We start from the raw sequence: 23895 nt of genomic DNA on the forward strand, positions 1-23895 counted from the left end.
ATTAATTTCAGCAATCCTAACATCTAAGTCTATGTACGCTACTGCATTTCATAATCAAAGATATCTATAGATGAGAGTACGGAGTTGAAATGTATATGCTAATAATGTGTCCTTAAACACCCTATTGTAAAATAGACTGAATTCATAATTTTACTAATAGTTCACTTTTAATGCCAATGTTTTCCTCGTTTAATCAGCAATTTGTTGCATTTAATTTTTAAAATACCTCCAAATGAAGCCTTTTTAATGGATAAATGAAAATTAACAAAGAGCAAGTAAATGTAATTGAATATTGTAATGCTTTTAGATCTTTGCATGAAAATTTCTTATTGATGATATTTTCCTAAGGAAATCTGAAAAATGCCAAGTACCATTCTGCAAATTTTGTTTTGAAAATAGGCAGATGTCTCTTTACGAGAACAAAATTTCCTATAAAATAAGACCAGAACAAAGTTTCTAGAATGAAAAGTTTTAGTTTTAAAGAGGTCAAACTACGATTTTTCGCTAAAAATCGCTGTTTTTCGTAACTTAACCTCTTTGCGGAACGCGCTCGTGTTAATATTATCGGATTAAACTGAAACATTGCAAATTGTGTGGCACATTTTAGGGGGGGGGGTGCAGTGAAAGAAATTCGAAAATTGATTTTTTGGGACTACTTTATCGTACATACTTTAAAATGAACTAAAGATTTTCGAACTGGAACAAAAGACATTAGTTTTCAATGTTTTGCATGAAGAGTGTCGGCTGTAAAATCAGCACATCTTGACGACTAAACTAAGTCCCTATTCCCAGGGGCTTGCACAGGAAGTTTGAGGCCCTTAAATGTAGATTTTTACGGGCCCCTTTCATATCGTTTACTCCTATACGTCCCTACATACATGTCACTCCTCATTTCAACCGATTCTACTTATTACAAATGATGATGTTTTCGCTTCAAGGTCTTCCGCCATCTCTCCGTGGTCAAGCTTTAACGATCATTTAACGGAGAACCTTATATGTACCAGTAAATGTCTCTCTTGGTTACTGCCGCCACGTTATTTTCGGATCGAATGCAACTGAACTTATTTGAATTCGAGCTCCTGAGAAATTAATAAAAGTAATGTTAGGTTACTTAACAAATAATGGTCTGGCTGTAAATTTTAGTAAAACAAAATCAACATCATGAACTATTTCTTATTTACTAACAATGTAATGTCAATCCTTCCTATCACACGAAGTTGGAAAATTGAAAATTGAAATAGACAACACAATCTTTTGATCAGTGTAAAATTACTGGTGATTTGATTTAAACGCAAAGGGATATCTTAATTTAACTATCTCACAAAAGATTTCAGAATTCCTTTGTAACAGGGGTCGGCAAGTAATTTTAATTCAGATTCGGATACTTTTGAAAATTTTCATTGAGGTCCAAGAAAAACAAATGCCTTACAATTCTTTTATTTGAATTTTCAGTCCTAAATTAATATTAAATACAATCATTTACAAATCATTTGTATTCAAAAATTAATGGAAGAATTTATGGTTCTGAGATTTGCAAGCGGAGATTCACGCAAAAGCACTTTGTTTATGCAGAGAGTGTTTAAGGTGGGCGCCTAAAGTTTTGAGCAGTATTAGATATCCAAACGTTTTTCAAACGTATGTAAACCTTACATGATGATGGTCCAGTAAATGACTCAAATCAGTGAATTAATAAGTCAAAAAACATGATGAACTAGAACTTAGAAAACTTACAGTTGGTGCAAACTTAACGTGGCAACGTAATGTTGTGATTAGGAAATGCGTTGCCTTCACAATGCTGCCAGGTTAGGTTTGCTCCAGCAATAGTATATTAAAAAAAATGGTGAGAGTGGTTCTCAAAGGTATTGTTAACCACATTAGAATATTTTAAAAAGTACTTTAAGTGCCCAAAGGTATTGTCATCTGAAGACATAATTAACTTGTGCAAGTTATACGTCCAAAGGTTTGGTGGTCCAATTTTTGACCGATCGCGTTCTGGATATTGACCGTGGTTCACCAATACTTTATCAATTCCCAATCAGAGTTTAGAATAGAATGGGGGTGGAGAGAGAAAAAGAGAAACAGAAAACTATGATGCGCAATCGAACAAACATGAATGAATTTAACAAAAATCTTTTTTAAAAATTGTTCAGGAACATTTATCTGAACAAGGATTCTCAATCAGGGGTGCGTGAGAGATTTAAAAAATACAATGAAAAAGTAACTCTAGTTACAATTAGCTCGACTAGCCCTGACCCTTTTCTTTTTAAAGTCATTTTGATATCAATACGAATACATCAATTACTGATCTTTTAAAGCAAGTGATATAATGAATAATCATTGGGGCATAGAAATTGTTTGCTCAAATATATTGAACTATATTTTCCCACTAGAAACTAATAAAGAAAAAACAGTATTTTTCTATTTGGAAAATCCCTCCCAAAAAATTCTTCTGGTCTCGCAACTGCGCAGACTGACACAAAAACAGTGTAGAGATAAAATATATAAGATGTTGTGGTGACATGTGAATATTTTCGATATTACCTGTTTTTTTTTAGGCTTTACATTGTTTATCCGCATATTCTGTAAATCCGGATTTTCCGAACATATTTGCATACTTAAAGTTAAAATACTGGACATTGAAATTGAATTTTAAGAGGGCTTTGTAACAGTTATAATCTAATGTTTAAAAAATTGTGAAGGACGAATTGGCAGTATTACCAAAGATGATAATTACTCACATATGCAAATGTTGTGAAAAATAATGGTACTACAAGCCAACTTCACCTAGATCCTAATTGACTAGCACTTACTCTTCTTTGGTTATGTGATTTCAGCTGCTCTAATAATAATATTACAATTAAAAGTTTTCAAGTTATGCGTATTCAAATTTTATGCACGAACTTCTCTATACTTTCATTTAGTATCTAACTTTAATTTTGAATTCCGATTTTATTAACCATACACTGCAGTGGTGTGTGCATGGAGAGGGTGGCGGGTGCTACCTAGCATCAGTGTTCAAAGGGGGGCACAGAGCCTGAATGGTTGGTACAGAATATCTTTTATGTATTGAAAATTTGATAACGTTATATAGGGGCGATTTATCTGTCGTAATTACAACAGGGCTTCGGAAAGGGGAGGGGGGGGAGGGCAACGATATTTTCTTGCGACTGTCTGGCCGTTTTCTAGAACCTACGCAACTGCTGAGCTCCGAAAACAAATGTTTTTACGTATTTTTACTCTTTTTAGAGGCAGTGTTATGTGCATTTAGAATTATTGCACAATAGGTATATAAAAAATAGGTACATAAAAGATTAATGATTTCAAAAAAATTACAAAAGTAACAAATAAACATTTCTTTGAAAAATGTTGCTTAAACTCCCTAAAAAATGTATTTTTAGGAAACGTTTTTTCGCACATAAGTTCTGTGACTTAGGGAAAAGTTCCATGAAGCCTAAATATACGTAAAATCAATCACTGTGATGAAATGTGACATGGTAAGTGTGAACAAAATATTTCAGTTTTAGGGGGTTGACCGACTTACCCCAACCAACCCTACATTTTTAAACAAATGAATAAATACAGCGCCAATAAAGGTATCACCAATTTCTTTACAAATGAAAATGTTTATTATAATTCTAATGATCAAAACTAAATCTTAGTCTCATTAAATCACGGAAAATATTTTTCCTCCCGGATTCACTACCATAAAAGTGAGCTTAAACATCAATCCACTTTTTTCATTTTCATATGTTAATAACTCCCCTTATATGATTCTCAGGATTTATACATGAGGAATCATCCAAAATTTTTGAAAAAATAAAACTGATATGGCGCTTTAAGTTTTAATGCGGACTTTATGAAAATTGAAATTTGGAGCTTCCTCCTTTTCGCATCAAGCCCTTCAATTGCAATTTCAAGCATCTTAGCTGCCGTTTGGACCTGGATGATCAGCCGGAATTTTTTTGAAGTTACCATAGTATGCTACTCACTGTTTAAACTTTGCAGGCGGTTTACTCAAAACTTTATAAGAGACATTTTCATCCCTTTGCTTCTCGCTACCTCATATACTTGTGATAAATATGTATCGTAAAATAAGATGTCGTCAAATTTTGCATGATTAATATAAAACGTGAATATCAAAAGTATCTATCATTTCAAATATGATAATCATGGAAGCATACTGTTCAGCTTGGAGTAACTTTAGAATTTGTTAGAGTTCAAAATTTTAAGATGCTTTAACTCATCTTGATATTTACGCCTTTCTGTATTGCGATATGAAATTACTTAATACTTTAAAACATTAGCTGCAGATTTGGTAACCCAATGTGCCTATGCATTAATCTGACTAGGTAGGGAAAGAGCGGGGGGGGGGGGGCTTATGTGCCAGGGTAAATTTTTCTTGCTACTCTGCCCCTGATGTCCCTCTAGACCAACGGTTCCCAACCTTTTTGATTGTGCGGCCCACTAGTTTGGTAAGAAACACGATTGAAGCCCAGTAACGAATACAATGGCTCCCAAAAGTGTTCGTACACTCGAAATTTTTTTGTAAAACCAAAATAACGCGAAACTGAATTCGAACATGCAGTCCAATATTTTTTCACATCATTCCTATGCCATTCTAAACAAAACCCTAGGGTTTTTTTTTTTTTTTTTCAAAATATTGACGGATCTTCTTTTTAAAATGGGTCGAAAAACGAAGAGACAGAGAAATAACACGCCACAAAAATTATCGTTCACTCAAATATTTTCGAATAAATTCATAATTAAAATTATCATATGTCTTTTTTTTATTATTATTTTTGCATTGTGTTGAGCCTTTAAAGTCATTTAGCTTTAATTTTTTTTATTATTTATTCCCTAACATTGTGCTTATTACTTTAAAATGGCTGGTATTCGTAAAAAAAGCACAGACACCATTCAAAATTTGAATTTTTTCCTCACAGTAGCGGTAAATTGGTTTGAAATGTCTCTAATTAGTAAATTTATTCTATTCTATAGTATAGCTTGATAAAATGCTTTAAAGAAAAGAAGTGGACCGAAAACAAGGTAAGAAAAAGTCAACCGGCTAAGTTGACAAAGCGTGATGGGAGATTGACAGTTAAAAATTTTGAGAAAAATACACATTTGAGTGCTGTAAAAGTTTCTGCAGAGTTAAATAAAAAAAATTTACATTTTATTTTCACCTAAAATTGTTCGCCAAGTTCACTGATTAGCTGGATTAAATATGACCTCTTTCCGCAGAGATGTTCTTGTCCTTTCGAAAAACAGAAAGCTTACGCTATTCATCGCAAAATCAATCATAAATAAGCTCAAAACGTTTTAGAATTATGTCTTACAGATAAAAATGAATTCAACATTTTTGGTTAAATTAGTATATTTGTAAATAGAAGAAAAAATTAGGAACTTAATCTGAAGAACTTAGTTGGACTAGTTAATCAGGACGGTGAAGGTGTTCTTGTGTGAGGATGCATATAAGCATCAGGTCTTGGTAGTTTGGAATTTTTTGATGAAATAATAAATCATGCTGTTTATTTAAATATTTTAAAAGCCAATTTAAAACTCTTAACCAAAAATTTGGTTATCGGAAAGCGAAAAAAATGTAAAATTTCCGATTACATCAAGTGAAAATCTATGAATTAAGCAAACTGTTTCAATAAATTTTCAACTATCTTTCTTTATGTTCAGTATTAGTTTTATTTGAAAGGTTTGTCTGTATCCTGAAAAAGAAGTTGAGAGGAAAGAACATTGCGATAGCCATATGGAAGTACTTGCCGCAAATGGTAGCAGCTGTTTTGACAGGCTTGCGGCGACCGCCAAAAAGCACCATCCCCCCTTGCCACCCTTTTTTCTCCTAAACAAATCACCATAAACCGGTCTCAGCATTAATCTTAAAATAGAGTAGGTGTGCCTCAGGGATGTGCCTTCTCCCTGCCTGCCTCGGAGCACTCGTCAACATCCCCCGGTTGGACATCACGTGATCATGGGACAACCCTCACAAGAAACTATTTCCCTTATCGCACGTGACACATCTCATATGTTTCATTAAAAGTAATAATTAAAAGGTGGAATGGACAAAATTTTTTTGCTTAAGAAATCACAAATGTATGCGCGTACTTTAGCAAAAAATATTGTTCATTACCTTTTCAAATTATCACTTTTTAATGAAATGCTGGACCAAATGCCAGCTTTTTCATGGAATGATCTATTAGATATTTTCCCATCATAACTTTTGTACAGACGCAGAAGCTATTTAAACTTTTTCAAGTGCCTTAAATCAGGGCCCGATTAAGACGTCGAGGGGCCCTAGGCCAAACCCTTTTTCAGGGGCCCCTGTAATCAAACATTACCGTTTTTTTCGTTAGGTAAAGCAATTTTAGCAATTTGGGGGCCCCTAAAGAGCGGGGGGCCCTAGGCCAAGGCCTAGTTGGCCTATTCAGTAATCAGGCCCTGCCTTAAATACTGAGTTCAACTAGACGACTTCAATGTTAAATATAAAAAAAAAATCTTCAACAAAAATTAACCTTCTAAATTTTATTTTATTTAAATCAAAATTTTCAAATACAGATAAATAGATTCAATGCGTTTTTTTTTCAACAACTTTTGAAGCCAGTGTAACTATTTTTCATAAAACCATATGTAAAACCCTAAATCAATTAGAAATACAAATGTAAATAGAATCGAATATCAGTTAATTTTAATTAAACAGTATTTGCATGCGTTACACTCCAGTAATATATTAATCAAACACTAACTTTGGTTTATTCGTGATTTTTAGTCAACTTCATTTTTTTTTTTTTTAAGTGCTCAGAAAATAAATTCATTTGTTACTTTTCAGTCCAATTATAAACTACATGAATGGTCGCTTGGCTCCTCCCTCCCCCTCTTCCCCCAGTTATTATTATTATTATTATTATTATTTTTTTTTTTTTGTTCCACAAAATGATAGTTCTGACAATTTAAAATCAAGTTTGCAGAAAACTAGTGATTATTGTCCCTTATACAGTATTAATTTCGTTAGTCTCCCACGTACTGGTCTTTGTGAATTAATTTCACTGTATGAATTAAGTGCGTTATACATTCTAATGCAATATATTTAAAACCGATTAATTTTATAAACTTGTTAACGTGATTATCAGCTGCTTCTGTTTCCAACATATGCTCATTTAGATTTAGAAAAACATAGTAATTCGAAATTTTTTCCATAACTCTTGTGGTCATGAGTACCATTATATTTTTGTGTTTTATTTCCAAAACTTTTTCACATTCTCGACTGACACGCTCAGTTGTTCTCTACAAATATTCATCTTTCGATGGTCGCAATGAGCTATTATACTTGAATCTGTCCAAATATTCTTAAATTTTAATAATCCTGTTTTTTGGTTTGTTGTAAATATAATCACATGTTCTTTATCAGTTAATATTGTTTCTAAGTTCTTATTGAGAAGTACTTGAAACATTTAACTCTGTCCTGCAGTGGCGTACTAAAAAATTAATTTTGTGGGGTGCATATTGTTCTTGTAACAAATTAAGACACTTTTAGAACTACCACTCGCTGAATATAATTTTGTTAATGCCGTATTTTAATTTATTCTGTTAAAAACTGCCTAAGGATTTTTAAAAATTATTTTATAAAAAATACAAAGATGAATTATTTAGAAATAATAAAGCTACCACAAGAACAAAATTTGCCCTAGCCAAAATTTGTGAAATCTTCATTGGAAAATTATTAAAATTCATTCAATAATTGAAAATACAGTCACAATATGAAAAGATTAAAGCAGCGAATGCATCGAAATAAAAAGTTATGTACAGGTTTTGTAAAGTTGCATCTATTCACATCTTTGTTTCACAAAATTATTAACATTTATTATAACAAACATTCCGTTCACGCTTTTCAAATGTACTAAAAATTATAATTTTTTAAAATCAAATTACATTGTTGGAAGCGATTTTTCAGCAGTACATTAGGGTGGTTCTTAAAAGCCATGAATTTTTTTTTCTTCTGTTTTTTGCAGGTCAGTTTGAGTAATTACTAAATTATTTAGAGGTAAATTAATGGCCTCAAACTTTGAAAATGAACCAAAAACTACGATTTCACGAAACTTAACAAAATGCATTTACAATTATCGTATAAATTTCAAAGTTTTTAAACATTATTATACTATTGACTTTATCGATCTATCGACTATCGAAAACATCGACTTTACTTTTTATTTGAAGTTAAAAATGTATCATCAATGCAAAAACTAAGACTTTTGTCTCTGTTAGCAGGATACTTTGACTTTCGATAGCTAGCTTGTAGCAACGAGCAATTTCACATTTTGTTTGTATGGCCACACCGCCCTCTATTAAATCCGTCACTGGCCTTTAGAGCAGAGGGCCGATCCTAGCAGGTGTGCAGGGTGTGCACCGCACAAGGGCGGCCAAAGCAAGGGGCGGCCGCAGGCCGCATCATATAATTCTTTTAATCAAGCAAAATTCTTCAAGACTTTCTCACAAGATAACTTAGAATAAGTCAAATAAGTATGCTGAATTTTAAATGTTCAATTATCAAAGTAAGTGCCGGTTTCCCGACAGCATAGCATAGTTTAAGAAAAATAGATTGTTAGGGAACATTAGGAATTGATTTATTGTTCATTAATATCCACTCTTTACACACATGCTTCATTTGGTTGCAAAATTTGTGTCAGAACCGGTAATCAGGCATGGATACAGGGGATTGGAGATGAGGGAAATGGCTCCCTCCTGAAGGAAGAAAGGGTGCCTTCTAAAAGGAGCACTCAAGGCCCAGGGCGGCCACTAGTGTTTACCCCCCAAGCTTTTATAGACCTAAACAATGAAGATATATTTTATATATTATATTTAAAAAAAGCCATACTTATTAGATACTGTCGCAAGCATTTCAAACAAGAAATTATTTTCCAACAATCGCGGATGCGTGGAGGGACAGTGGAAAATTGCGACTCCCCTGAGACTCAAACATATATGAATAACAAACTAAAGTTTTGTAATTTTCCCCCTTTACAGCATTTTTCTCGAATTAAAATCACGAATGAACTGCCCGGTTTCAGATCAGAGCTCTTGCCCCGGGTAGTAAATTTAAACGTACCTCCAAAACGAAGATCCAAAAGGATGCCATGACCTTCTTGACGAGACTAAAGAAGGCTTAAAATTGCGTTTTTATAGGACTTTGATTTCGGAAAATTTCACTGTTTGAACCACCGATCTTAAGAACCCAATTAAATCATTGATTCACCCCTTCCACCTTAACTTAATCAAACATAGCCTGAAAATGTTGGCTTTAAAATCCAAAATATTTTTTCAGAGGACAGCCCTTCTTAATGTCATCAAAATTTGCTTAATGACATTTTTCGTATTTCTTTTTCAAAATTTTTGCGATGGAGGGTCCCGAAATCCATTCCCAAATATTACTACCAAAGATAGTTTCAATTAGTGTCTTTAGAGAGGCCCCTAATTCCGCCTCCTCAGTTTGAAATTGATTTCAGTTTCAAAAAACACTTCGTGAGGGCACACTGAACCCCCGTCCGCCCTTTGTCCCATCGTTATCAAACAATGCGTAAAATACGATTTTCTAAAAAACTCTGGAGGAGAATTGCCTGGCTTATGTAACTTTTCACGGCGCTAGGGCATATACCCATCAATCGTCGATGTGAGATGGACAAAAGGGGTCTATAGTTGTGTTTTTCAGATATTAATATCGAAAAATATCCGAAAGATTCGCCGAAGCTTTCCAGTTTTGTTAACGTCACCAAAGATAGCATAAAATTGGGCTTTTAGAAACATCCACTTGGGAGCCCCGAAACCCTTCCTTCCAAAAATAGCCTAAAATGGAATTTAGCTCTGAAAAATATTTCGGTTCGGAATATTTTCACGTTTTTCCTATCGTTTTCAAATACAGCCAAAAATGGGTTTTTGAAACAATAGTACCGAGAAATTACCGAAGGAAAGCCGCCAGATCCCCTACCGTCACCAAAGACAGCCTAAATTTGCGTTTTAAACTTCAATTTCAAAAACTTTCGATAGGAGATGATTGCCTCTCCCTCCCTCTAGCGACGTCAACAAAGATAACCCAAAACTGCTTGTTTAAAACTTCAGTTTCGAAAAATTTTCGGAAAGAGCACCTATCTTTCCTAAGCAGCGATCACAAAAAACAGCTTCGAATTGATTTCAATTTTGAAAGAATTTTAGGAGAGAACTCCAGCATTACTTTTCCCCTGAAGTCTCGAAAAAATTCCTAAAATTGCGATTTTTGACGTCAATTTCGAAAATTTCTCCATGCACCTTGAATATACCCGACTCTTTTCTCTCCTTGCAGCCAAACACAACCTAAGATCACTAAAACAATTTTTCGTACGCCAATTTCGATAATTTTCTGGGAGTAATCCCCCCTCCCATGATTCCTCCTCCTCCGTGCTTTCTCACCGAAATGTCGCCGAAGACATACTATAAAATGCGTTTTTACGACTAGTAAATTTTGGTATCTATTACTTTCTTCAAAGATATAAATTGTACCTAAGGAGTTTCTTACTATAAAACTTTTCTTCCTTTTTATAAGTTCATAATTCTGTTTTTTTTTTCTTTTTTAAATTAGAACTTTATATAGAAATTTGAAGAAATATTTATATGGACGTCAAAGATTAGTCAAAATATGCAAATTACTCATGAGGGGCGGCACATTAGCTCTTTGCACACGGGCGGCCGACACCCTAGGATCGGCCCTGAGAGCAGGAGTCTCCAAACCATGGCCCGGGGGCCAAAAGTGGCTCTGGAGCATACGAATTTTGACCAGCGGCAACTGGTCAACTTTAAACTCAATAAACCAACAAAGTAATAATAATTAGGTATATTTAGTTACACAGTGAGAATTTCTTATCTATTTACATTTTGTAAGTTTCTGATTTTCACACATATTAGGGCAATTGCAATATCAGCCCTTAAAACACTTATCATCGTGTAATTCAGTTCCTGTATTCTATCTTAGAGGCATATTCAACTCGATTGTGTTCGATTCGATTTGATTTAATTCTAAATACTAATAGGGTAGCGCGAAATTTACTTCCAAGTATGGTAAAAAAAAATTCTGGCTGCGTTATTGGTAGGTACAGTAATTTTGTACTTTGTTAAAATTTCAACTATTGGTAGGTATGATTGATCGTATTCGATACGATCGAATTCTGTTAGGGTTGAATATGCTCCTTTATGTAACATTTTAAAAAATCCTTACAATTTTGTACTTTGTTTCGTTAGAAATTAAGGGTAGCAGTAGGCTCCAAGTTCCGGGACCTTGCGCCTCGGGACGATCCCAAAACAGATATCCTTAATCGAGCAGAATAAGGTTAATAAGACTCAAATAAAAAAAGCTAGATGGGTAGAGGAGAGTCGGGAAAATGCGACAGTGCTACACTAATTCCGAAACAGAATATGAAAAAGCTTTTCTAGCTTGCCCAATAAATATAGCAGAGAGAGTCTGAAGTGCTGCACCTATACTGGAACAGCAGGAAGTTATTTTTCACTGTATTGCTGCATGAACGCAGAGTTGTCCCATTTCTCCTGACTCCCCTACAGGAAAAAGATATCGGAAAATATTTCTAAGTCAATAAAATTCTTAATGCCATGAATTTGGTTTGTACTGAAATAAACCTATTTGAAATTAGTTTTTAAGTAATTTTGAACATTTAAAGTTTTAATCCATTAAATAACAAACGTTAATTCTAATGCTTTTCTTCCCGTGTTAATGTTTCCAACGCCTGGCGGATGAGAACTAAAGATATGAAGTAAAATTTGAAACTTTACTTCTGCATAACCAAGAACAGACGCATCAAATATGCACATTTGAAACGAAACAGATGTGTAATATGTTTGGAGTGTTGTGTGTTTGATTCACGCTTAACGTCTTTAATCAGAGCCAAAATTTGTTCTTCTAAGACTGCAACTTTTATGAATTTCCGGAGAGTTTTCATAGAGAGACTCCAAAAATTCCCATTTTCTATAAACATAACCAATCATTGACTAAAATTGCGTCTTTCAGACTTCACTGACGAAACTTTTCCAGAGAGGGTCTCCGAACCCTCTTCATTTCCTAAACTTCACAAGTTATAGCCTAAATTGGAGTGTTTAATCTCGAAAGATTTCCGGAGAAGAGCCGCCTAGTAACTTAAATTCACCAGAAGTTAAGTAAAACTCATTCTTAAAAATTCCGATTTTGAAAATTTTTCAAAGTAAATCACCAAAAATTTCCTCTCCTAACATCCCCAAAGATAGTTTATAATCATGATTTCCGGAGTTCTGCAGGGAAAAACTTTCAGAGAGAGCCCCTGGACCACGCCCGGATCTACAAATCTTGGGCTCCCTTGCATTAAAATCTCTAGGGCCCCTTCCCAGAGGCCAGCAGTGTATATTTGCAATGTTAATAAGTCTTAATGCTAGTTTTTTTCAATTTTCTTCATTCAATTTCTTAGACCGTTGGGCTCCTTTGGGACGTGCGCCCCATCCCCCCCCCCCACATCGCAGGGTCCGCTGGTACGCAGATCCGGGCCTGCCCTGGACCATCACAGATAGCATAAAATTGCGTTTTTAACCTTTTTTTCTTCAAATTTCTGGAAAGAGCATTTGATTCCCTAAAATCGTTAAAGAAAGCTTGAAATTGACTATAGTAAGGGAAAATACTCGGGAAGGAACCTCAACCCAATCTCACCTACCTGTACCACCAAATCTCCAAAACTTTTCAAAAATTACATTTTTGACTTCAATTTTTCAAATTTCTACGGGGAGTCCTGACCCCCTTCACGCATCCGCTTCTTTTTACTACCTTTCTCTAGCAATAAGTGGGGTATAATGTTTATACTCTAGCTTTTATCTACGTTTTTTCGAGAGAAGCCTGGCCATACCATGTTTACACGCCTCTTTCTGTTCTGCGAATGCATTTTTATCTACCAATGTGATAATTTACTCAGCTTTACAAGAAGTTTTTGCCTGAGCATGGTTTTGGCTAGTATCCAAACTCATGAGCATAAAGCTAGAACGTAGTTGCTATCTCTGTATGCTGTAACTGACATTTTCGGTGTTTGCTTGCAATTTCGTCTTAGTTCTAGCCATGGGGCGGTAATTTGTAGCTTTATATCCAACTGAGGTGCATACAGAGTTTTCAGACCTTTAATATGTTCGCGAAATTATTCATTCTTCAGTATACTATATAAGTTTATTTCAAGTAAAAAACCGTATTTAAAGTCCTAACTTTTTCGGGAGAGTTATCCATTGTAGAAAAAAATTTCATATTGTTTAAATAAGGGTGTGTGTCTCTCTACCCCCCCCCCCCCCACCAATATTGAGAGTATCCGCAAAAACGACGAAAACGACCCTTTAAAGCGGTGACTCCTTACTTGGACCGAGGTTAGCCCCCCACCCCCCTTGCTTGAGTGCTAGATCCGTCACTGAAAAAAAATCGAATGTTCGGCGTGGCCAAATATTTCAATATTCTGCAGTGGAATAGTAAACAAGTTTAAATATTCCATAATTAGAGAGCAACATCATTTTTTATGCATTGAATAAAACTTAAAACATTGTACCAGAGTATAAAATTTGTTCAAATTGTTACTTTCTAATTTTATCAGATTCGAAGTAATTTTAATGTAAGAGAAAATACTCGGTTGTTGATCTAAATAGTTTTGCTTTTCAATTTTTCTTAAATCTTATGAAAGCACGTTAGCCGTCATATTACAAACTCATTTAAATATGACACAGTAACCAGAAAAAAAATCATTATCTTAAGTAATATTAAATATATAAAGTCCATTTATTGTTACCTAACATTAACTGCTAATTTTTCATGTAAAATACGTAGTTAAAAAATGGAAAATCACCTGATATTAAATTTAGCAGTAATTTAATTTCTGAAGTTTTACATCAAATGATAGAGTAAATATTGTTTAAAAACAACCTAATTAAACTTAATCGTTGTAATCAAAGTTTGATAATCCTTTGCAATAAAGAAAAAATGTAAAATGCGTGGCAGTTTTAAATTCCATTCAACAATCAGATTAACATTTTAGAAACTCACATGAATAAGTCGTAATTTGTAATGATATGTTAAGCAACTCGGGTTTCTTTTTCTATGGAAGAAACACCAGATTCTTTATTTATTACACAAAATGTTATCGTACTTATCAGTTATCGAATCATATATAGGAAAGAAATTAACTATACATTTTTGCAGAGTTTCAGATAAACATATACCACATTAGCCTTTCGCTATATTTGTTTTTTCTTTTGGAATGATTTATTTTAAATTAAGAATTATACTTAATATAGATAAGTTTATGTTGTTAAATGCAAATGTATTTACTTTTCCGAAAAAAAATCTATTTTAAATTAGTGTAAAATTAAAATCTTGCAGTAAAAAATTTTAAGCAAGTATTCTGCTGAATATTCGGTTTGAATTTTAACCGAATATTTGGTATCCGGAATTCGGGAAAGTATGGCATTCGGTGCATCTCTAAAAATAATCATCATATATTGCTGCCAGGAATAATAAGCGAGTTAAAATTTTAATTTGCAAAATTTTAATCCTTTATTATCTAATATTTTATGTATTTTTTCCCAAAATTTGTTCTTGAATTCCCACTTCATTTGCTCTAATAAAACGACTGCTCCCAGCTGTGTCGTTTTGGAAATACGTTCCATATAACCAAAAATACGCCTTGATTTGGAAGCCGCAGGACACCCAATGTTTAGTACTCAATGCTAAGAATACTAAAGTTACAACATGTGTCGATTCTTCTACTAAACTTAAACTTCTACTAACGAACTAAGAAAAATTCAAAAAAATTGTACTTATATTTTTTTATTGCTTTAAAAATGAAACTTTTACATACCAATAAGAACGATACTTGTATTCAAATTTTTTTTTTCTTTTCTTTTTTTTTTTGGTCAACTTTTATGGGACAAGAATTAAAATGGCTAAACATTTATTTTTTAGAGCTCATTTGCTGAGTTTTACAAGAAATTTGGAGAGAATAACGGATGGATTAAGTTAAGTCCTCGTTCTGCGGTAAAAACGCACATTTGTGTATGAGGTCCTCGTTTACATTAAAAAAAAAAAAGCTTGAAATTTTTTGAAAAATTGAAGTTCTTACGCACTAATCAAATGATTTTAAGCATAAAAATCAAAACGATGTTCTTCTGACATAACGTCTTCAGTAGGTCCTCGTAATTAAAAAAACATGAGCGTTTAATTAAATAAATAAAAAGCCATCACTTTTATATATTAAACGTTCTTTATAAGTGCTGTATATTAAAAGTCAATAAAGAACTGCACTCTGAGGCAGTGGCTTATCTCAAAAATATTCGTAGTGCGCTTAAAATACAGCAATAAAGCGCGCAGACAGATTCATTATTTTGCGAATCGCTGTACGGTTCCGTTTTATTTTTTAAATTTTTTTTCGAATTTCCGAAAGTGATTCGGATAATCGGAGTTCGAATAATTGGAATTCTACTACTTGTTAGAGTTTATTAGCTGAGTAGCACAAGAAAACCCGAGAGAATAATGAAAGGAGAGCAAAGTCCTCGTTCTCAGGTACAAACGCAAATTTGTGTATGAGGTCCTCGTTCTTAGGAACAAACGCACATTTGTGTATGAGGTCCTCGTTCTCAGGTACAAACGCAAATTTGTGTATGAGGTCCTCGTTCTCAGGTACAAACGCACATTTGTGTATGAGGTCCTCGTTCTCAGGTACAAACGCACATTTGTGTATGAGGTCCTCGTTCTCAGGTACAAACGCACATTTGTGTATGAGGTCCTCGTTCTCAGGTACAAACGCACATTTGTGTATGAGGTCCTCGTTCTCAGGTACAAACGCAAATTTGTGTATGAGGTCCTCGTTCTCAGGTACAAATGCACATTTGTGTATGAGGTCCTCGTTCTCAGGTACAAACGCACATTTTTGTATGAGGTCCTCGTTCTCAGGTACAAACGCACATTTGTGTATGAGGTCCTCGTTCTCAGGTACAAACGCAAATTTGTGTATGAGGTCCTCGTTCTCAGGTACAAACGCACATTTGTGTATGAGGTCCTCGTTCTCAGGTACAAACGCACACTTGTGTATGAGGTCCTCGTTCTCAGGTACAAACGCACACTTGTGTATGAGGTCCTCGTTCTCAGGTACAAACGCACACTTGTGTATGAGGTCCTCGTTCTCAGGTACAAACGCACATTTGTGTATGAGGTCCTCGTTTACATTGAAAAAAAAAAAACATGCTTGGAATTTCTAAAAAAATTAAAAAATTGAGGTTCTTACGCACTAATCAAATGATTTTAAGCATAAAAATCAAAACGATGTTCTTCTGACACAACGCCTTCAGTAGGTCCTCCTAATTAAAAAAACATGAGCGTTCAATTAAATAAAAAGCCATCACTTTTATATATTAAACGTTCTTAATAAGTGCTGTACTTTAGAAGTCAATAAAGAACTGCACTCTGAGGCAGTGGCTTATCATCTCAAAAATATTCGTGGTGCGCTTAAAATACAGCAATAAAGTGCGCAGACAGATTCATTATTTTGCGAATCGCTGTACGTTTCCGTCTTGTTTTTTAATTTTTTCCAAAATTTCCGAAAGTGATTCGGATAATCGGAGTTCGGATAACTTTAATTCTACTATTTGTTAGAGTTTATTAGTTGAGTAACACAAGAAATCCCAAGAGAATAATGAAAGGAGAGCAAAGTCCTCGCTCTTCAGGTACAAACGCACATTTGTGTATGAGGTCCTCGTTTACATTGAAAAAAAACATGTTTGAAATTTTTTGAAAAATTAAAAAATTTAGGTTCTTACGCACTAATTAAATGATTTTAAGTACAAAAATGTAAAAATTGTTCTTCTAACACAACGCCTTCAGTCGGTATGACGTGCGAAAACGTAGGGTCCTCGCTTTGCACCATCCGCACACATTTGTGTATGAGGTCCTCGGTTACATTGAAAAAAAACATGTTTGAAGTTTTTTGAAAAATTAAAAAATCTAGGTTGTTACGCACTAATCAAATGATTTTAAGCACAAAAATCTAATAAGTGTTCTTCTGACACAACGCCTTCAGTAGGTCCTCGGTGTGTCGGTGAAAAAGTAGGGTCCTCGCTTTGCACCATTTGCACACAGTGGTGTGTGTGTGTGTGTAAGGCATGAACGATCCAGCTCAGGAGGAAGTCCTGTTCGCGAACAGGTTGACCAGAAGAGTTCAGGGCCAGAAAAGGGGTCCCACTTTCTTTTTTACCGTTAACAATAGTGCTCGTAGAAGCGCGAATCCAAAAACCAAAAGAACATCAACTGCGGCCAGAGTAATAATAATTTCCGTGAATGCTTAAAAAACGTATTAAATAGAAAATTATCGAACAGTAAAACGACATTCAACTTACTGCCTGAAATAAACATAATGCAGAAAATATTTTATTGTCATGGATAAGGAATATTTAAGTTAGAGGATTTTTTTATCAGTTGATTAGAGTTAATTATTACGGAAACTATTTAATGGCAGACATTTTCCAATAGAAAGATTTAGAAAAAAGATAAATGTATTTCCTCGAAACGGACAATAAAAGAGACAATACGTACGGAAGAGAAAAAATAACCAGTTCAAAATTGGGACAGAAGAATTTTGTTTCATCGATTTTCGATAAAGCGTTTGCGACTGAAAGCAAAGAAAAAAAATATCATATGAAAAAGACTAAAAATGTTTTAGATAAAATTCGGAATATGCAACACGTCTCTTCTTTGCCTTTACATTGCGCAGTTTATTTATTTATTTATTTATTTATTTATTTTGGATTAGGGAAATCAATCAACCGTATAGTCACAATTATAAAAATGAATTTGTAAGCTACTTTTCTGGAAAACTACAATGAAAAGTTATTCATCCGGAATAGGCAAACAGCTGCACTCCTATACCAGGTTTCGAAATTTAATATTTTTTGTCTGAAGTTCATGTTTCTGCTTCGCGAAACAAAAAAAAATTGTAAATAAATCTAGTAAATTTATACTAAATTTCCGTAATAAATAATAGTTCAAAGATTAATGCTTATTTCTAATAGTTGAATTATTCCACTCAATTAAAAAACATGCATATTTGCTTGTACAAAATTTCGAGCCGAGCTTATACCTTTTTTTTTCTTCCCTGAATTTCGTTTCATTATTGTTTTTTTTTAACTAAACCCGTTTTTCCGCAGGCATTATGAGTGATGTTGTATAAGATTATATACATTTAAAAATTATGCAATAAGATATACATTCGCAATAGATTTTTACAAGAAATTTTTGTTCCATACAGATACAAAAAGAATATTGAAAAAATTCCAAATTCTTTCGTCGACAACTTGATATTATCAAAAAGTAATCATTCTCTCCAAAAATACAAATTCGCTTTTCAATTTTTACAGCCTCTAAATCATTTAAGAATATAGAGAATGTTCGCTAAATTTACAATATTGAAACCGTCTGAACTGATATCTTGAAATATTCTTATTTAAAGACGTCGCGACAAAAAAAAAAGGGGGGGGGGAGGGATTATGAATAACTAGTTGACACCACATAAGATATTTCTTTATATATTTTAGTATCACAGTGTGCACACTTGGTGCAGCCTAGATCTCGTGAGGTATTTAAGGAGGGGGAGGGGCAGAAATAGTTGAAATAATTGATTTTGTAAACTATGAACTACCACACCGTTAAAAAAAAAATCCTGAAATTTTACGGTAAAATTCACTAGCAACCACGTTGCCAGTACCTTTTACCGTAAAATCTTATTTTACTGTACAGTTTTACGGTAGAATAACCAGGAGCTGTAAGACCCAAAATGCGAGCACCAGATTCGATCTCGTGACCTTCGGATTGGCAGGCGAATATGCTGCCCACCATAGCAGTAGCAGCACATCAAGTGAGGGGAAATACGGTGTTATCTGCTTCGCCCTGTAAGACGAGTGGAGTATCAATTGGCGCTCTAATCGTTTATTTTTTCGGTACAATTTACTGTAAATTTATATCTGTACTGTAAACACACCATTTTACAGTCGTGTTTAATACTTGCAGTATCCGCACGGCGATGCCGGTGCTAAGAATTTAATGGCATCCGTTGAATAAAAAAAAACCGCTCTCCTCCCCCTTCTGATGTAAAATGATCACTTTTCTAGTTTAAAATGCGTACACACTTTTTCAAAAAACCTATTAAAGTGTCTTTGAAATTTAAAATTATTCGCCAAAACACATAAAAAGATTAACAGTAGCTTTAGAACTCAAAATAATCCTTTATCTGCATATTAGTTCATCTCTTAATGCGCCAAGCGACGACTCTACCGTAATCCCGCCATTTAGCGAGTGAAGTGGTTTTTTTCCTGCAATTTAAAAGTAAAAACGTTATAATACAACACATTAAATTATTTACTTTTGATAAGTATAACTATCTTCAACTACAAGAACAAAAACAAACGTTGAAGAGATGAGGAAAACAAATCCAATAGAAAAACCCTGCAAAAACAAATTATGTACTTGAATATCGAAAAAAAAACGCTTAATCAGTTCGCTGAACACAACCGTCACACAATAGCGTAGATATCGACACCGTCGTCCAGCGCCCTCTCTATGGTTAACTTACCCCACCATCTATTAGGAAATTATAAAACTAAAAAATTAAAAAAAACCATTTAATTTGCGATTGCAAATACTTTGGTCAATCTGATTTAAAAAAAAAAAAATCGCCTATAGCCTTCCTCAATAAATGGAGTATTAAAAGGCACCCATATAGGGGGGCAAGTGGGGGCTCAATCCCCCTCCTTAGAAATTAGTACTTCCTTGCTTTCAGTATTTTTTTCTTTGCAAAAATTTAAAAATATTTCTTCTCCAGCCATTAATGAATAATTTATTAAAAATGTCAAACTTTAATAGCTCTTATCTGTACTGAAATCGATTTATATGGGGAAAATATCCTGATAAACCATGGGGAAAATATCTAAGCCCCCCCCCCCTTGAAATTTTGCATACGAGCGCCCTTGGGAGTATTCAACACAAAAATAATTTTTCAATTCGAACCATCAGTTCCTAAGATTAGCGCGTTCAAACAAACAAAATCTTCAACTTTATATTATTATAGATACAATGTTCCTGATTTTTTAACAGTATAGGAGACACAGAATATCGACACACAATTACACTACAATAGTACCACCACCCTCCTCCATTTTACTATGAACATTTACTGCGGGTAAACTTGGCTTGATTGAAGTTTTCTGCATAAACTTCATGAATCCTTATTACAGTCAGCAGCACATTTCACCAACTTCGGCTCAAAAGTGTCATGCTAATAATTGCCAATAAATTCATTACCGAAATTTTAATTGTCTATGATGACCATCGAGGTACTGGATTCAGTTCCTTCCTAACCTCTAGCTCCCTGTGTCAATACATTGCTATGCGATTGTTTAGCGTATTCTACGGAGCATGGGGGAAAATGAGTCTTAACATTTTCTAGCACCACGAGAATTCAAGCCTTGCTTGGTCATCGCAGCGAAGAACAAAAGTGCATCAGAATAATGGTAATGGTAATCCTCATATATATAATATAGCGAATTCACTGATCGAGTAACGCTCCTGACGTCACCAATAATGAATATCGCGTCACGGCATGATAATTTGATAATAGTTTTTGGTAATATTTGACATGCAGGGAAATGCCTTTATTTTGACGTGGCTGGACTGGATCCGGTAATTTAATTGTTTTACTAGTAAAACTGTCATTTTAGGAGAATAAAGAAACAAAAAAGTGGTAAACAATGAACGCTATATACTAGAGTTTGGTTTAAAATTTCAGCTATCAAGATATCACCAAACAGGCAATGGCTTCGTTCAAAAGTAGAGGCAGTTTTCACCCGTCATATCTTGACGGGCGATTTTCTAGTTACATAATATTACTCAAACTTTTATCACGCGTGAGCTCCAGCATTAGCAATACATTATTATGCCTACGTTTTGGTAGTTAACTGCGTATCTCTTGATGCCTGGACAGCTGAGACCTATTTCAGTAAAACATATAAAAAATTATTATTAATATGATTATTTCATAAATATAACTTTATTGAAATAACTGATAGTTACAGGTACCAGCATGAAGTGAAGAGCACAGTCACAAGAGGATACTTTTAAATTGAGGCAGGGGCCGTGGTAGCCTGATCGGTAAGGCATTGGACTCGGGACCGGAGGGCCTCGGGTTCGATCCTCGCTGGTCGAAGACCCACCGTCGTCATTAAAGGGGACTGGGCGACGTTAAATATGCTCGTGGTCTCAATGTCCTCCAAGTGAAACGATATCTCTGGGGGTGCTAGTACTAGGTAGCTATTAGCTCCTGGACTAGTTCCAAATTCTTACTAACTGTTCAATCCGGTGATGGTGCTGCCATCTATCGGTATATAAAATAATGGAGGCAAGGCACTTAGTATGCAGTCCTCGACATAAATACAGTTGAAGCCAGTTGTGACTCTTGAGTAGAATAGAATAGAAATTGAGGCAATGAGAAGCATAGAAATGTATGTAGATGATTCAAAGTTTTGAGTACAACGGGTTTAAAGAACTGATCATTGGTAATATTTTATTGAAAACTTTCCTAAATCTTGCTGTCTAGCAGCACTTACCAGCGCTACGAGTACAGTAAAACGTGTAAAATTGCCCACCCTTGTAAGTTGACCACCTGTCTATGTTGACCGCTGTTTTCAGACACAAAATTAGATCTTTACCTTATAATTCAACCTCTATAAGTTGACCACTAAAGTAGTGCACCGCAAGTGGTCAACTTATACAGGTTTCACTGTACTACCTCTTGATCCAAAAGAGAGCAAGAGCCTTGGCGGACGATTTTCTAGTAATAAAATAAATGCGCAAAGTATTGTGTTTAGGTATGGCTTATTATATATACAAATAAGTGCGTTCTTTATCCGTCGAGATCTACCTATTGCCTGCGGTCGAAATCTTCCTGAGTTAAAAGTTTGTATAAGACATGAGAGTACTTCCTTCTAACTAACGATTAACACGCTTTGGGCAACTAGTCATGTTGCTGAATGTCTGATCTTGCTAACCGATCGCAGGAAAACCGCAAAAAATCAAATACATTGTCAGTATTGATTATTGTTGTCAGTAGAAAGCTTAAAATTTAGGCTTTGTAATCTCTAAAAAAAATAAAAAAACTTACTTGATGGGCTTTTAGCATTAATTTTCTTTCTTAATTTCTGAATTTGAAAAGTTTCAAATAGCAATGGTAAAATATTCTCGTAGGTCACAACAATAGGGGAGACTGGGGATACTTGATCCCCTTTTAGTTTTCAGTGGTGCATATTGTCTCATCTGTATCTGACAGTATTTTTTTAAGTTGAAATTAAACAGATAAGTTTGGTAAAATATTTTTTCCGATAATTTAATAAAGGGATCATGTATCCCCACATCGAGGGAAACATGATCCTTTCATGGGGGATAATTGATCCCGCTGAGAAAATACATTGACTTTTCATTACATCAGCATTTTATTTTTACACCAAAATAATATTATTTTAAATTCAACTAGGAAATTTGTAGAAATGTGAACTTAACTTTATTGAATTCATGATGCTTTTAATCAGTACAATTATGATGATGACTTTAAAATATAACCTATTTGCTTCTTGTCTTTCAATAATAAAATTAAAAGTTTTATTGATCAAGTTAATTAAAAAAAGAGATGAAATTGTAAGTATCAGTATTCTACTGAAAAAGAAAATAAAACCTAGCGAATGTTTTCAATGCCTGAAAAACCAAAAGCAAACATTACAGTTTTTGTAGTTCTAAAAGGTTCCTCTCAACCTAACTGGATACGTGCAGCTTAACACATTTGTTCTCATTTACTACACTTTTGTCACTTTTTTCTGGAAAAGAAATTGGTTAAGCATACTACCTTTTCGTTTTAAAACGACTTATTTCAAACTCTTGAAATCCAATTTCGCATTATATTTGACTTACACAATGGGCAACTCTCTTTTGAGTTGCAACTCTCTTTTGCAATGCAAAACTAACTATAGCAAAATCATTATTTTATTCAAAAAAAGGGGGATCCAATCTTTACTTGATCAAGCTGATCTGGCCGATTAGAACATAATTCATCAGTAAACTTAGTTTATGTTCCTATGTTTAAGGTGTTAAGAGTAAATAGAACTATGAATATGGTTACAAGTACGACCTAATATTTAAATTATTTTGCTCATCTACTGCAGTGACTGTTTATATATATCACTTATACTATGATGCATTTTTTTTATGTTAGCATGGTCTTGAATATATAAAATTAAGGTTAACCAAGTAAACTACATTCATAATATTTTCATTGTGTTTATATTGTTATAGGGATACGTAATCCCTGAGATTATGTATCCCTGAAACGAAGGGATCATGTATACCTAATATGAGATTTTTAAAAACAAATTTGTCAATCATTGGCTGTTACAGAATGCTTCCCTTAAAAATTTTTTACCTTGACGCATTCAGCTGATCATTTCTTGAGCTAAAACAAAATGGCTGAAAAAGACTAAGTGTTGCCCGTTTTTGTGTAGAAGTATGACTTTTACACTGCTACCAGTTTTCAAAGCTACTTATTGATTTTGGAACATTTTTCGCTGGAGGATCATGTATCTCCATGTATCTAGTATCCCTAGTCTCCCCTACGAATTTCGGTGCATGACAGTGCAAACCTTTTTTTCTAAGGATTACCTTATTTTTCACCGACATTTAGTGTTCCTCTCCCCTTGAACGTGTCAAAAGTTAAGGGTGAAACTGAAAAACTGCAGGAAGGAAATTTTAAGTGTCGGCGAAAAGTAGGGGATACATTT

This window comes from Uloborus diversus, chromosome 5 (genome assembly GCF_026930045.1).
Source record: "Uloborus diversus isolate 005 chromosome 5, Udiv.v.3.1, whole genome shotgun sequence".
NCBI lineage: Eukaryota > Metazoa > Arthropoda > Arachnida > Araneae > Uloboridae > Uloborus > Uloborus diversus.